The 10,043-nt window shown below is 50.2% G+C and overlaps 1 long non-coding RNA gene across 1 annotated transcript; it reads left to right on the forward strand.

Moving 5' to 3' along the window:
• Positions 1–203: 203 nt before the first annotated feature.
• On the forward strand, positions 204–2,995 carry LOC122706949. Its single transcript, XR_006344510.1, has 3 exons — positions 204–590; positions 1,429–1,526; positions 2,410–2,995. It is a non-coding gene; the product is annotated as an uncharacterized LOC122706949 (long non-coding RNA).
• Positions 2,996–10,043: the final 7,048 nt, after the last annotated feature.

Genomic DNA, 10,043 nt, shown 5'->3' on the forward strand with positions numbered 1-10,043 from the left:
CTTGGTGGGAAAAGAGGGCAGGGCGAGCCTGTGATCTGTGATCACACAGCCTGAGAAGGGCCGCTCCATCGCTGAGGGGCTCCGGGGCTTAGATCTCAGCGAGGAGAGGGCTCTAGGGGCAGCGTCTGCTCCTCACCTCCCAGCAGGTGGTGGCGGATGTGCTCTGAATGTGGCTTGTCCTTCTTGTGAGCTGCTGACCTGACTTGGGGAGGGGGCCCCCACTGAAGCAGCAGATGCAGGGGGTAGTTTCTGACTGCAAGGTGAAGAGGACTCATTACTGGCAGAGGCTGCAGAGAAGAGGAGCAGGCCAGCCATGGTCCTGGACTAGGGATTATCTTTATAAATTATTTCTAAAAATTATACAACCAGCACCCTACGTGGTACCTTAACTCAAAGACTACAGCCGTGGTTCTCCATGCAGTCCCTGGACCTGCAGTGTTACCTGGAGACTTATGGAGAACACTCAGGGGCCCACCCCAGACCCTCCAGAGCAGACACACTGCAGGTGGCCCCCGGCAAGCAGTGTTTAAACAACTCCCTCCAGGGGATTCTGAGACTCTTGGAACACAGAGACCCTGGAACAATGGAAGGTAAACTTCTTCCTGCTTTCTGTCTCCTTCCCTATTCCAAGTTCTTGTTCTCACACAAATGGGAGCACATCCTTCCACGCAACACCCAGCACTTCACCTTTTCCCAGAATAAATACCTCCTAGATGACCCCTAGATGATGAGTTGGTGATGGACAGGGAAGGCTGGTGTGCTGCAGTCCATGGGGTTGCAAAGAGAAGGACAGGACTGAGCGACTGAACTGAGATGACCCCTGGGCTTCCCTGGTAGATGTCAGTAAAGAGTCTGTCTGCAGTGTGGGAGACCTGGGTTTGATCCCTGGGTTGAGATGATCCCCTGAAAGAAAGCATGTCAACCCACTCCAGTATTTTTGCCTGGAGAATCCCTGTGAACAAAGGAGCCTGGTGGGCTACAGACCAGGGGGTCGCAAAAAGTCGGACACGACTAAGTGATTAGGCATAGCACAGCACAGGTGACCCCTACTCCCATCGCACTGCCAGAATTTATGAATCAACCTCATTCCTTTCAAGCCTGCAAGGGATTCTGTTGCAGGGGGAGAGGGGTGTAATTTCTCCAACCACTGCCCTCTCAGAGGCATTTAGGCTGTCTCTAGGTTTTTACTATTTCAAAGGCTGGTGCAATGAGACCTCTTGAGGAGTCTTTGTGGGCAGATACCTAGCTGTGGCACTGCTTAGAGGAATAAGACTCACACCCTCAATTTTTTTTTATATCCTTTCAGATCCTAGATACCTAGAAAACCTATTCCAGCAGTTTATACTCCCTCCTAAAATACAGAAAAAATTCCCTTTCCCACTCTTTCATCAGTACTGAACTGGTCTTTTCCATTTGCCACTCTGATAGGTGAAAAAATGGAGAGTCAGAGTTTGCTGTGCCTTTCTTCAACTGTGAGGACCCTTGGGTGATTCTTCATGTGTTAGCAGCCACTTCTACTTTTTTCTGTAAGCTCTCTATTCATACCTTTTCTTTCTCCCCCCTCCCCTAATTTTCCTTTGGGTAATTAGACTTTTTCTTATGGATTTGGAAGAGCTCATTACATAATAAGGAAAGTGGTAACTGGCATATACTGCACGGTTTTCCCTGGTACTTCCTTTGTCTTTTGTCTGAGTTTTTGTGGTGGTTGTTGTTATTATTATTAGCCATGAAGTAGTTTCTTTGTAAGATAATAAATATATCAGTCTTTTAATATATCTGGATTTGTGCCACACTTTAAAAAATCTTTCCCATTTTGAGATTTTAAAATATCCCCTATGTTTTCTTCAAGTTCTTGGACTAGAGCCTAAACTCCAGGATTGCACAGCCTGGGTTCCAGTCCCAGCTCTCTTGCTTCCTGGGTGGACCTCCCTTTTATACTGTGTAGAGTGGGGATAAGGATGCTTGTTTCATAGAGTCAGGTCAGGTGTGTTCTCTCTGGGGCACCTCCTTACGTTATCAACTCAAAGAAGGTGAAAGGCTCTAGATAAACTAAAAAGATTAACTGGCAGCCTGCTGGAGAGGGGGCTGGACCTCATGGATCCATGAGCTCCCAACCCCAAGGACAAGAGGCTTTCCTTGGTCCTGGATACTCACTTGCTTCCTTCACGGATTCTCAGCCTAGAGGTGGGGGCTTCCCAGAAAGGGCTGCAGGTTCCAACCCCGAGATCGGCAAGCCCCAGAGGAATCATGAGTTTCTGGAACCCTGTTCAGGGTTAAATCATGCTCCTCTTCAAGATTCAGGACCTCTGAACGTAATCGTATTTGGAGACAGACTGTTGAAAGAGGTAATTAAATTAAAATCAGGTCATTAAGTGGGTCCTAATCCAATCTGACTGGTGTCCTTATCAGAAGAGGAAGTTTGGATGGTCACAGACAGAGGAAGAGCAGGTACACAGGGAGAAGACAGCCACCTACTAGTCGAGGAGAGAAGCCTGGAGCAGATCCCGCCCTCAACAGCCTCGAGAGGGAACCAACCCTGCCGATACCTCTATTGTGGCCCTCCAGCCTCTAGAACTTGGAGAAGACAGGTTTCTGTCACTTGAGCCCCCAACAGTGTTTTATGGGCTTCCAGGTAAAGAACCCGCCTGCCAATGCAGGAGATGTAGAGATGTGGTTTCAATCCCTGGGTTGGGAAGATCCCCTGGAGGAGGGCATGGCAGCCTACCCCAGTATTCTTGCCTGGAGAATCCCGTGGATGGAGGAGCCTGGTGGGCTACAGTCCACAGGGTCGAGAAGAGTCAGACATGACTGCAGCACCTGAGCTGGAGCGCGCGCATGGTGTTTTATGAGCTCAGCCCCAGCAGACCAAGGCGGGAGCTTCGAAGGGCCTGCTCTGGGCAGTCCAGTCCAGGCCTCCAACTCTCTGGGCCCCATGCAGGGTGGGGTCATCTGGGTGTCTTGCTTGCCCCTTACCCGCCGCTGAAGACAATAACCCAACACCGACACCTGTTCTTGCTGCTCTCCCCTCCCCCACAGAGTAATCTGAAAGACAATATGTGAGCTCTTTGGGTTTGGACTAACATCAAAGCCAAAGGACAGGTGCTCAGGCACAGTGTGAGGGCCCGTCCTTCCCCAGGCAAGGGCAGGGACACCCACGTGGGCCTGCAGACCCGCGGAGGCCTACAGGCAGCTGCACAAGAGCAGGTGTGCGGGCGCAGGAAGCCAGCAGCCCCCCGGCCCATGCCGGGTGGGCAGCACCAAAAGGGTGGATGGAGGGGGAGGGTGATGGGGAAGAGACAGCCTGGTCTGGCGCCAGGGTTTCCAGTCCTCCTGGCCTTCGGGGCTCCTGCGGATGGTGGGCATGTCCCAGGCATCCTGAGAATGTTCCCAGCCACCCCTTCCTCTGTCTGCCACCCCGACTCCAGACTGGAAGCCAGCCAAGTCAAGGGAAAGGCAGGGGCTGGCAGGGGAATCTGGGAAGGCAGGGGTGGTGATGCTCCAGCATCCCCACACTGGGGGAGAGACAGATCTGAGTGGAGGAAGCCCTGCTGGCCCCCTTCAGCAGGAGCCCTGTGTGGACTGGGGAAACCTCCCTTCACAGCCCCCGTGGCCCCGGGGGAGACAGAGCTTCTCCATGCACGGCAGGGGCCTCAAGGGCTTCCACTGAGTGAGGCCCTTCCCCTCTGAGACCCCTGGGCCTCAGCACCGTGGGGGTCCTCCCTCGTCCGTGAGGGCCTACGGAGTGACCCCTCCACCTCCCCAGGCTGAGCTGGGTTGGGGGTTCACTGGGGATGCACCACTCCTCCTGTGATTGGCCTTGAGGCCCAGGCAGGCCAGGTGCGGTCCCCCCCCAGCTCCGGCCACCCGCCCTGGAGGCTGTGTCTACTAAGGAGCCTGCTGCCAGCAAGCGGTTCCGAGCCGTCCTGGCCTGGCCAGGTGTGTATGGCCCGGGGCGGGCAGACAGCTGGGCAGGTCTCTTGTAAAGGGTAATAACCCAGTGCAGGAGGCTAATCGCCCGTTCCCAGGAGGCAGACGTGATCTCATTAGTGATCATACAGCAGGTTGGGGGCGGGGGAATCTGTGCTCCCCAGGGGTGAGGGAGGAGCTCAGAGCCAGGGGAGGTGCCCCACATCATCTTCTCTGGATGCAATGGAACCACACTCCAGGTTGAGGGGAATGCAGTGGGATTGGTGGAGAGACTGGGCAGGCTTCACAAGACAGGAGGAGACTGGCCGGTGCTCCCTGGCACCCCTGGCTCCTCCCCAGCAGTGCTGACTCCACCGTGTGCCAGTGCTGAGGCTGTGTCCCTACCCAGAAGGCTCCTCCCCCAGGGACCAGAGGAGCCCTCCCCTACCAGACCGTCTCATCACTTGCTCTCCATCCCCTGAGCTCTGGTGGGGCTGCCGCCTGCACCACAGGAACGAAAAGGAAAGAACTGCCAACACTTCAGTGCACAGGGGAAGCCTCGAAAGTAGGTTATACGGAGGCCTGTGTCGGCTGCTTGACAGAATTCTGCTCTCCTAATCTCTTTACTTCATCCTGGGGCTTACTACCTTTTTCTGAAGCACGGCCACTCTTGAGAACCTGGTAGCAGCTATGGACCCTTCCTAAATAAACTTACGTAAAAATAAGATGTTGTTGTCAGTATCTAGGGGTGCATGGATTCTCTGAATTCCATCCATGGATCTCCCAAGCCAGTGGTTTCCATAGTGTGCAGCATCAGAATCATGCAGGGCTTCTCCAAAACACAGATGTCCAGGCCCTCTCAGCTCATCCAGGGCAGGACTGAGCAATCTACGCTGTGACCCGGGTTCCAGATTGTTCCAATGCAGGTTCCAGAACTGCATGACTGAGGGAGTCCATGGAGCCCAGGGGAGGTCCCGGCTCCAAACCCATCTCCATTCGCTGCTGTTTCAGATGCACAGGTCTTGGCGTCCCAAAGGAAGCACAAGCTCCCTGGCGGAAGGGACGACGTCTTAAATCTCTCTGCATCCAACCCCGATGACCCGCAATCTCCTCCAGTAAGGTCTCACTGATTCTCAAAACTCCTTCAGGTTACCCAAGGAGGAGTCTGAGGAAAATCTGCAACCCAGCCAAAGTGGGGAGACCCTGATACATCTTCTACCACCAATAGGGTCAAGAAACCATGTCTTGTGATACAACGGGATTCCATCCGCTCTCCTCCCTTCTTCCACCGCTGTGGGGCCCATCTCCAGGAGAGGGGTCCTTGCGTAGGTAGAAACCATGACCAGGGCTCCTGACTTTCCTACCCAGGCTCCAGTGCCTGGTGCAAGTTGGAGGACTCTGAGTGTGTTGGCATTGTTATGCCTCTGTATTAGCTAGTTTGAATTTGGAATTCTTATCTGATTGACTAAGTAACTTTTACTCTAATTAGAACAGTAGGGTTTGTTCTTAATCTGCAACCATTCAATCTTCCGTCTCATTAATTGTACAAAGGTCTTTATGAATATGTAGATTGAGAAGGAATACAAGATTATTTGACCTTGAAGAGACACATATAAAATAGGTGTACACTCTCCCAGCCTCCTGTTTCCTTTTATTATGCAGATGCAAAAACTGGTCTGGCTCCAAATCAGGCTACTGTGGGTTATTGGCAATCTCGCAGCCAATTAGGATACAGCATTCTGATGAGCCACAGAAGTTTAATAATTAGTATAGTATTTACATGCGAGCTGTGAATTTGCATGTAAATAAAAATGTGGTTATCAAAACCAGCCTGAAACAGCTCACTGATGAAAGAATCTCAAAAGGGTTCAATGTGCAAAAAGAAAATACTTGTGAAGGAAAAGGTTAAGTGTCACCAGCACGAATTTGAGTCTTTTATGAAGAACACTCATTCCAGGGGTAAATGACCTTCTGAATAGACCTCACTTCTCATTTAGAGATACTGGTTAGCAGGTTAGGCCACCCTGAACAGAACAATTTCTTAGTAGCCAAATTGACCCATAGGGAGAAATCTGTTCCTGTCTCTAAGGAGAATGGGGGAAATACCAAACCTATTTAGCAAACCACTGGCTTGTTCTGCACCAAATGGGGTTCATAAGTCAGAGCGAGTGATTTGCTAGGTTTGGACCTGGTGTGCTAATAGCCCCCCTTTCACCTTCAGAGCACCCCAGTTTGAACCATAAATTAAACTGTCACTCTGTTGGGGCTGAGTTGCTCAGGCCACCTAGGAAAGTCGTTGGAGACTGCGCTGGAAAAGAGGACAGGCTAGAAGAGGCTGCTGATGGGGAGCGAGGGGCATGCTTCCTGAGGAACTGTCTTTTGTACTTCTGCTGACTGCAGGTTGGCAGCTCTCCTGGGATCCCCCAAAGTCTTCAGTAGGTTATCCCTTTTATTAGAATGCTATGGAATTGGGTCTCATTGCTGGATATGAGGATTACTGAGGATGGCCGCCAGGAACTCCCAGGTGGTGTTAGTAGTAAAGAAACCACCTGCCAATGCAGGAGACATGAGTCTCAGGTTCAATCCCTGGGTCAGGAAGATCCCCTGGAGGAGGGCATGGCATACTACTCCAGTATTCTTGCCTGGAGAATCCCATGGACAGAGAAGCCTGGTGGACTGCAGTCTATAGGGTTCCAAAGAGTTGAATACGACTGAAGCGACTTATCATGAGGATGGCTCCAGGGTGGGGACATGGAAAGATGAGGGCCACCTGTGGGAGCCCACACCTTCAGTTACACCTGAGCCAGGTGTTCAATCAATATGCCCAGTGATGGCTGTACTGGGTGTTAAAACCTAGTCATCCTTCCAGACCATGGCCCAATAACCACTGCTGATGCCCCAGCCCTTTTCCAGGGACCCTCCCAGGTACCCAGCATCTAAAGGATTAACACCAGTTGTTCTCTAGGAGGTGGGCTCCAGGATCCAGCACAGTCCACCATCTGCCACATCTTCTGAGTAAGTGATGCCCCTCCAGCTCCTGGGTTGAATGTGGTGATGTCAAATTTCTTATTGCCTATGTTTGCACCAAGCTCAAGATTCATCTTTAAAGTAAAATGACTGCTGACATCTGTCTGGGAGAAGATTCAGCCTCAACATCCTGCAAGGAGGAATCACAGGCACCCTTTTCCAGCTTGGTCCAGTAAGTATTTAAGCAAACGTGAAGGGGAGAGTTGGCCACCCAAGCACTCACTGTCCTGCTCATGATTTTAGGCACCCGGAGTGTCAGAGCTGGTGGGATGAGGGCATGGCCTGGGGAGCGGAGTGTTTTCCTGGCTAGCACAGGGTGTGAGTTTTGGCTCCTGGCCTTTGACATAGTTTACTAATCCTTTCCATGCCAAGAGCCTGTGAGGAAGGGCATGTGTGACAAAGATGGGGTGAGGGTGGGGTGTTCCTCCACATGCCTTTTTCTGAAACAGAAGAGGGGGATACATGACTACTATTGATTTTCATCTTTACATGTATAGCAAATGAGATCTGAGCCATTTTAGTAGTTAAACAGAAGTTTTCAGATGACATACTTCACATTCCTTTTTGTATTCAAACACCAGTGAGAGAACTCCTGGCAAAAAGATCAACTCCATAGATGCTTGAGTGATGGAAAAAATAGTGACACAGTTTTTCCATTGCAAATCAAAAAGATATGATCTTATGCAAGTACAGGGAAATGTTTATGAGAAGTGATATTAAGGGGGGGGCAAAACAAAAGTTGGCATGTATACACTAATTAAAAGTGTGTAAGAGCAGTTCTGAATATATCAGCAAAGATCAGATGGAATAGCAAAGCTATGCCACTGGCTGGACTTTCTTCTGAAAGCAAAGTTAAGTTTTAAATTGATCTTGTAGATGTTACTTTGGGATCTGGACCAATCCAGGAGGAGGGTGGCAGGCGGAAGGACTCCCCAGCTGGTTTGAGGACGTCTGGTTCCAGGCCCTCTCCCGCGTCAGTCGTGGGTGACCCATCTGAAGGTGACCTCAGATGAGGGGTTTGGAATGCTCTCCAAGATGAGAGAGTGAAAGGAGGAAACATAACAGCTTCTGCATGAAACTTACCCAAGCACAACGGACAGATGTGCCCAAGGGGCACAATGGTGTCTGCTGGACAAAGGCACCCGCCCTTGTGTTGGCCTCCAGGGAGTAAATAAAGGGCTTGTGGATAGGGTGGGAGTGAGGCTGCAGCCAACTCCACCTCCTATTCATTGAGGGGGGAAAAAAGCATGCATTTCCTGTTCTAAATATTATTTTAAATATTTAAATGGGCCTCACTGATGCACACAACCAGACTCCAACCAAGATACCCTTAGAACATTTAAACCCTGTTCATCCCTTGGTTTCCTTCCCTCACCATCCCCCAACCCCATCCTCTGGTAATGGCAGCTCCATCCAGCTACAGGTCATTGCACAGGGAGACAGTGTCTCAAAACAGTTATCTGTTTCCTTTACTTAAGTCTTCACACCCAACGTTTTTCCTAGTGGTTGGACAGCAGCTGTCACACCCTCGTTGCTTTGAAAAGAAGGAGAGTAATAGTGGGAATGAGAAAAGCAAGAAACAGGCAGTGTCCTGTTAAATTACCCAAGATAGCTTTTGGCAATCAAGAAGGCAGCCCAAGATAAGCAGAGTTTGTATCTTAATAATATCAACAACCTCAGATATACAGATGACACTACCCTTATGGCAGAAAGCAAAGAGGAACTAAACAGCCTCTTGGTGAAGGTGAAAGAGGAGAGTGAAAAAGCTGACTTAAAACTCAACATTCAAAAAACAAAGATCATGACATCCAGTCCCATCATTTCATGGCAAATAGGTGGGGAAACAATGGAAATGGTGACAGATTTTATTTTCTTGGGCACCAAAATCACTGCAGGTGGTGATTGCAGCCTGAAATTAAAAGATGCTTGCTCCTTGGAAGAAAAGCTATGACCAATGTAAGACAGCATATTAAAAAGCAGAGACATTACTTTGCCGACAAAGGTCCTTATACTCAACTATATATGGATGTGAGAGTTGGACCATAAAGAAAGCTGAGTGCCAAAAAACTGATGCTTTTGAACTGTGGTGTTGGAGTAAATTCTTGAGAGTCCCTTGGACTGCAAAGAGATTAAACCAGTCAATCCTAAAGGAAACCAGTCCTGAATATTCATTGGAAGGACTGATGCTGAAGCTGAAGCTCCAACACTTTGGCCACCTGATGAGAAGAACTGACTCACTGAAAAGACTCTGATACTGGGAAAGACTAAAGGCAGGAGGAGAAGGGGACGACAGAGGATGAGATGGTTGGATGGCATCACTGACTCGATGGGCATGAGTCTCAGTAAGCTCCAGGAGTCGGTGATAGACAGGGAAGCCCGGTGTGCTGCAGTCCATGGGGTCACAAAGCGTCTGACACGACTGAGTGACCAAACTGAATAGTATACAGGGGAGACAGAACATTCCCTTTTCCTAACCCAGGAGGGGTATGTGGGCTGGGGGAGGGGTGGGGCAGGATGGGTGAGGCTTCAGGGACACTGGGGGCTGGGGCTGGGGCCTAGAAAAAGAGAAGGGGTCTGAGGTAGGGTTGCCAGATAAAATATAGGAAGCTGGTTTAAAACTGAATTTCAGACAAACAATGAATAGTTTTTAGGTTACGTATGTCTCAAATGGACTTCCCCAGTGGCTCAGCAGGTAAAGAATCCCCCTGCAGTGCAAGAGATACAGGAGATGTGGGTTCGATCTCTGGGTCGGGAAGATCCCCTGGAGGAGGGTATGGCAACCCACTCTAGTATTCTTTCCTGGAGAATCCCATGGACAGAGGAATCTGGTGGGCTACAGTCCATGGGGTCACAGAGTCAGACATGACTGAAGCGACTTAGCTCACACACACACAAGTCTCAAATACTGTGTGGTGTTGCTATAGGCAAGGAAGCCCACACATAGGTTTTGGGTGGGGCTGGACTAAGGTGATGTCTCACCTCCCGGCTGTGATATTTCCAGACCCTTGTCCACAGGAGACTGGCTTTTCCCTGGTGTAAGAAATGATCATCCCAGGTTCTCACTTTATGCAAGAAAACCCTGAGACCAGAGGGCCTGAACGAACTGCCCA

The sequence above is a fragment of the Cervus elaphus genome, chromosome 13 (assembly GCF_910594005.1).
Source record: "Cervus elaphus chromosome 13, mCerEla1.1, whole genome shotgun sequence".
In the NCBI taxonomy this organism is placed as follows: Eukaryota; Metazoa; Chordata; class Mammalia; order Artiodactyla; family Cervidae; genus Cervus; species Cervus elaphus.